General features: G+C 42.3%; 1 protein-coding gene across 1 annotated transcript in view; it reads left to right on the top strand.

Moving 5' to 3' along the window:
* The window catches only part of DNAH12 (dynein, axonemal, heavy chain 12), a 250,257-nt gene that overhangs the window by 63,996 nt on the left and 179,475 nt on the right, over positions 1-6,786 (top strand).

Genomic DNA, 6,786 nt, shown 5'->3' with positions numbered 1-6,786 from the left:
CCTTGCCCTCCCCCAGGCTGTCCCGACCTCACCGGGGCTGTCCCAACCTCACTGGGACCATCCCTTCCTCATCGGGGCTATCCCTACCCCACCGGGGCCGTCTCAACCTCACCGGGGCCATCCCGACCTCACCAGGGCCGTCTTGACCCTGCCGGTGCCGTACATCGCCAGGGTTGTTTCGGCCTCACCGGGGCCGTCCAGACCTCACCAGGGCCGTTTTAGCCTCACGAGGGCCGTTTCAACCTCACCGGGGCCATCCCGACCTCACCGGGGCCGTCCCAGCCTCAACAGGGAAACACAAAGTTTGGCACTCTGTCCCCTGCCAGGCGGCTCCCCACCAGACAAAATCTCCAGGCTTTCCTGGTGGCTGAACATCCAGTACGCCTGCTCGGACTTCGCCCTCCACCAAGTGCACAGACTGCCCGTCTGCTGTCCCCCAGCGTCACACGCGAGACTGGAACCGGTGGGCGTGCTTATGTGCCTGCTGGTACAGCAGTTCCACATCGCTGGCCCAGCCGGGCCGGCCCTGGCCTGCCCCGAACCCGACTCCGCCCCCCGAGTGCATCCCTCCCGGATGCGAGGATCCGAAATCTGCAGCCTGCTGGGTTGGGCTCTGTACTTGGTGCCTCTGCACATCCTACTCAGTCTCATTGCTCTTCTTTCTATGCGAGGAGTTGAAATCTGCAGTTTGTTGGGTTGGGCTCTGTTCTTGGTGTCTCTGCACATCCTACTCAGTCTCAATACTCTTGGAGCTCCAGTTGTGCAATCGGTTAGCGCGTGGTACTTATAAGTCTCAATACTCTTCTTTCTTTCCTTCCAGTTGTAGAGCTTCCACTGGGCCAACTTCCCCTATCTCAATACTCGTTCTTTCTCTTCATAGTTGGTAGTTTCAATGATGTTGTGGGAGGCAGCATGCACAGGTCTACTCCCTACGCCGCCATCTTTTTTTAAAAAATATATTTTATTGATTTTTTACAGAGAGGAAGGGAGAGAGATAGAGAGTTAGAAACATCGATGAGAAAGAAACATCGACCAGCTGCCTCCTGCACATCTCCCACTGGGGATGTGCCCGCAACCCAGGTACATGCCCTTGACCGGAATCAAACCTGGGACCCTTCAGTCCGCAGGCCGACGCTCTATCCACTGAGCCAAACCGGTTTCGGCTCTACGCTGCCATCTTGTTTTTTTTCTGTGTATGGCTTTCTGATCATAGCTACTTCTCTCTCCTAGAGGTTCCCACTTGGTTTCTACACTAATCACATATATTTTTCCTTTAGTTCTTAGAACTATATATACATCCTTAAATAGCATAGATTTAAATTTTTTCTTTTATAATTTCTACATTTGGTAGTATGCTTATGCCTTACCCAGTACAAGATTATATACCTAGTCATATATATTGCACTCTAATTTTTTACTTAAAAATGTGAAACATAACACATATCAAAAATTGCATAAAACTGCTGTAACCGGTTTGGCTCAGTGGATAGAGCGTCGGCCTGCGGACTGAAAGGTCCCGGGTTCAGTTCCGGTCAAGGGCATGTACCTTGGTTGTGGGCACATCCCCAGTGGGGGGGTGCAGGAGGCAGCTGATCGATGTTTCTAACTCTCTATCTCTCTCCCTTCCTCTCTGTAAAAAATAAATAAAATACATTTTTTTAAAAAATTGCATAAAACATAAATTGTGCAATTTGAAGTATTGTAAATACAGTAATTCACCCAGGGGAAGAGATAGCACCTTGCTAACACTCTAGAAACCCATCACAATCTCTTTTTTTTCTGGTGCTCCTGACTTTTAATCACTTCCTTGCTCTTCTTTAGTTTTATTATCTATATCTAAATATGCATTCCTAATCAATATAGTTAACTTGTTTCTTTTGATCTTTCTATAAATAGAATTATAGTTTCTATTATTTTCTGTCTAGTCAATATTTTGTTAATAATGTTATAGTTCTTGCCCTACCCAGTTTGGCTCAGTGGATAGAGCGTCAGCCTGTGGACTCAAGGGTCCCAGGTTCGATTCCCGTCAAGGGCATGTACCTTGGTTGCGGGCACATATCCAGTAGGGGATGTGCAGGAGGCAGCTGATCGATGTTTCTAACTCTCTATCCCTCTCCCTTCCTCTCTGTAAAAAAATCAATAAAATGTATGTTTTAAAAAATGTTATAGTTCCTTTAGTTCATTTTCATTGCTGTCTAATAACCCATATTCTGTAACTATCATGTACCATAATTTATTATTTTAATTTTACTGTTTTGCATATTTGGGTTGTTCCTACTTTTATTAATAGCATTGCTGCTGGGAATATTTCTGTACATGAATCCTGGTGCATATATTCATGTATTTCTCCCAGGTAGTATAAGGTATACTTATTTTCACCTTTACTAGTTAAGGCAAAACTCTTTTCTAAAGTAGTCAGCAGTGTATACAGGTTCTATTATTTTACATTCTAAACCAGTCGTGGACAAACAACGGCCCGCGGGCCGGATCTGGCCCGTTTGAAATGAATAAAACTAAAAAAAAAAAAAGACCGTACCCTTTTATGTAATGATGTTTACTTTGAATTTATATTAGTTCACACAAACACTCCATCCATGCTTTTGTTCCGGTCCTCCGGTCCAGTTTAAGAACCCGTTGTGGCCCTCGAGTCACAAAGTTTTCCCACCCCTGTAATCTAAACCATACTTGCTATTATGAGATATTTAACATTTTGCCAGTCTGATGGATGGTGGTTACTATATTTTTAATTTGCATTTTCCTGAAAACAAATGAATTTGAACACTTTTCATATGCTTATTGATCATTTAGAGTTCTTCTTTTGTGAAATGCCAGTATATGTCTTTTGCCCATTTTTCTTTGTGCTCATGATCTCTTTTTCCTATTGATTTGAGTTTTTAAAAAATTATGTTAATATATAACAAAATTTACCATCTTAACCATTTTGAGTATATAGATCAGTATAGTAGTTTTGAATATATTATGATTGATAAATATCCTTTCTTCACTCTGTAATTTAACTTTAATGGTGTTTTTGATGAACAGACCTTCTTAATTTTAATGCAGTCAAATAGAGCAATCTTTTATAGCTAGTGCTTTCTGTGTCTTAGTTAAGAAATCCTTTCCTACACAGAGTTATCAAGCTTGTTTTTTTTTCTTGTATATTTTTTAAAAACATTTTTTTATTGATTTTTAGATAGAAATGAAGGGAGATGGAACGATAGAAACATTGATGAGAGAGCAACATCTATTGGCTGCCTCCTGCATGCCCCGCACTGGGCCATGCAACCAGGCCATGTGCCCTGACCGAAATTGTACCAGTGACCTCTTGGTGCATGGGATGATGCTCAATGCACTGAGTCACACGAGCCGGGCTTCTTGTATCTTTTTTGAGAACCTGTTTAGTTTTGCCTTTCAGTTAGGTTTCAGTCCTCCTGGAATTTTATTGTTGTGAATGATGTGAAGTCAAATTTAATTATTTTTCCATATGTATGAGCAGTTTATATATATATATGTGTGTGTGTGTATGTATATATGTACATACATACACACACACATATATATCCATATACATATATATATACATACATATATATACACATACATATATATACACACACATATATGTATACTAGTTTCAGATTTTATTTTTTTATTGTTGACACTATTACAGATGTCCCCCATTTATCCCCGCTTTGCTCCCACCACCCAGCCCTCACTACCATTCCCTTGTCTCCCTCCCCCATCCCTGCCTTTACCACATTGTTGCTGTGTCCATGGGCTATGCATATATGCATATATGTTTGGCTCTCTGAGATCTGTCTATTCCATGTATCCATGCCTCCAGCCCTACCTTGTTCATCAGTTTATTTTGCTCATTAGATTCCACATATAAGTGAGATCATATGGTATTTGTCTTTTTCTAAATGGCTTATTTGGCTTCCTGGTGTTGAGTTGTAGGAGTTCTTTATATATTTTGGAAATTAACTCCTTATCAGACGTATCATTGCTGAATATGTTCTTCCATACAGTGAGTTCCCTTTTCATTTTATTTTAATTTTTTTTAACTCACCCAAGGTTATGTTTCCATTGATTTTAGAGAGAGAGAGGCAGAGGAGAGGGAGAGAGAGAGAGAGAGAGAAAGAAAAAGAGAGAGAGAGAGAGAGAGAGATCAATTGGTTGTCTCCTTGCCTCCTGTATACACCCAAATAGGGACCAACCCTGCAATCTGGATATGTGCCCTGACAGGGAATCAAACCCGTGACCCTTCTCTACCATGACAACACTCCAACCAACTCAACCACACTGGCCAGGGCTCCCTTTTCATTTGTTGGTGGTTTCTTTTGCTGTGCAGAAGCTTTTTAGTTTAATGTAGTCCCATTTGTTTAATTTTTTCTTTATTCCTCTTGTCCTTGGAGTTTTATCTGCAAAAATACTGCTATGCAAGATGTCTGAGATTTTACTGCCTATGTCTTCTACAATTTTTATGGTTTCTCAATTTAAGTATTTTATCCATTTTGAGTTTATTCTTGTGTATGGTGTAAGTTGGTGGTCTAGTTTTATTTTATTTTTTGCATTACCTGTCCAACTTTTCCAACAACATTTATTGTATGCACCTCCCTTCTTTGTCAAAATTAATTGACCATAAAGGTGTGGGATGATTTCTAGGCTCTCTGTTCTGATCCATTTATCTAATACCTGTTTTTGTGCCAATACCAGGATATTTTGATTACAGTGACCTTGTAGTATAGTTTGATATCAGGTATTGTGATATCTCCAACCTCATTCTTCATTCTCAAGATTGCTGAGGCTATTAGGGGTCTTTTCTGGTTCCAAATAAATTTTTAGAACATTCTTCTAGATCTGTGAAATATGACATTGGTATTTTATTTTAAAAAGATTAAAAAATATTTCTTACTGATTTTTATAGAGAGGAAGGTAGAGAGGAAGAGAGCGAGAGACACACATCAATGTGAGAGGGAAACATTGATCAGCTGCCTCCTGCACACCCGCTACTGGGGGATCGAGCTTGCAACCTGGGAATGTGCCCTGACCCTTTCAGTGCATAGAACAACACCCAACCAACTGAGCAACACCAGCCAGGGTGCCATGGGTATTAGAATTGCATTGAATCTATAGATTGCTTTGGACATTTTAATGACGCTAATTCTTCTGGTCCATGGACACGGTGTATGCTTCCATTTGTTGGTATCGTCCTCTATTTCTTTCTTCAATGTACTATCGTTTTCTGAGTACAGGTCTTTTTCCTCCTTGGTTAAGTTTATTTCTAGATACATTTTGTTGTTGTTGCAATGGTAAATGGAATTCTTTTTTAAAAATAATTTTTATTTATTTCAGAGAGGGAGAGAGAAATAGAAGCATCAATGATGAGAGAGAACCATTGATCAGCTGCCTCCTACACACCCCACACTTGGGAACCTGGGCATGCGCCCTGACCAGGAATCAAGCCATGACCTCCTGGTCACACAGGCCAGGCTGGGATTTTTTTAAAGTCTATTTTTTTATTGATTTTTTATAGAAAGGAAGGGAGAGGGATAGAGAGTTAGAAACATCAATGAGAAACATCGATCAGCTGCCTTCTGCACACCCCCTACTGGGGATGTGCCCATAACCAAGGTACATGCCCTTGACTGGAATCGAACCAGGCCGATGCTCTATCCACTGAGCCAAACTGGTTAGGGCTGGGAATGATTTTAAAGGCTGAATTCACAGACCTACTTTATTACGTTTTTTAATACAAGGTTTTTTCATTATGTACATTTAGTTGGCAGAACAGCTCGAGCGTGTGCATTTCTGTATTCCCTCTTGTTGAGAACCCCATTTGCAGCTCTCACAGGGCACAACACTGCTATTGTTGCATTTCCTGTGAGAGAACCTTAAAAACCTGCTCTCTCCCACCTCCATCAGCTCCGAGTCTGTTCAGGGAAACTTTCAGGATTCCCAGTTCCAACCACGGAACTCCAGAAGCCTTGAGGGAGCTCATGGCATTTCCCTAGAACTCTCAGTTGATAACAAGCATCTTCCTCCTATGAGAGAATTTTGTTCCTAATTTTCATCTTGCTCCTTCCTCTGAATATAAACTCAGAAGACTCAGGGGCCTCAAGGGCTTGAGAAATTTACTCCTTTCTCAAAGATTTACAGTGATGAGATTTCTTAATTTCCTGATTGCTGTTGGTATCATTAGGAGGAATTGACCACCAAGCCAATTGGATGTGAGGACCAGCTGTGTCTACAATGGGAGAACTGCTGTGCTGGAGACACCCTTATGGGGCAGGACTTGCTTCAGTGGGGCTTTGGTGCTCACTGAGTCTTCCCCCTGAGTGTGTCTCTTATGGATGTGAAGAGTTTTAATCTGGTATGGTCTCACTCTGACCCCTGGGTACACTGGCTTTTGGATCTCCAAAGAGGTGCAAAGTCAGCCACTTCCTGAGGCCACCCAGCAGGAGCTACAGAGACATCTGTAGATTCCTCCTCTTTGTTTGGGGTTTGGAGGTGCCCATATGAGGCCCAGCTGTGTAGTAATTCAGGCTGCTGTCAAGCCTTAGGCCTTCTTTTGGAAGCTCTGGGGCCCTCTGACCCAGCTGCAGTTTGTTAGGTTTTAGGTGGTGAGAGCACAGGTCATTCTTATGCAAAAACCGCTGCACACAACTTGGGTGGGGTTGTAAATAGGCGGGGTCTCTGGGAATCACCAGGGTGGAGCAAACGGCAGTGGCTGCCAGTCAGCCCTGCATCAGAGAGGTCCCCACATCTCCATCTCCGTGTTCGGGC

The sequence above is a fragment of the Myotis davidii genome, unplaced genomic scaffold, assembly GCF_000327345.1.
Source record: "Myotis davidii unplaced genomic scaffold, ASM32734v1 scaffold111, whole genome shotgun sequence".
Taxonomy (NCBI): domain Eukaryota; kingdom Metazoa; phylum Chordata; class Mammalia; order Chiroptera; family Vespertilionidae; genus Myotis; species Myotis davidii.
Note: the sequence above shows the minus strand (reverse complement) of the source record. Positions and strands in the feature narration are given on the sequence as shown.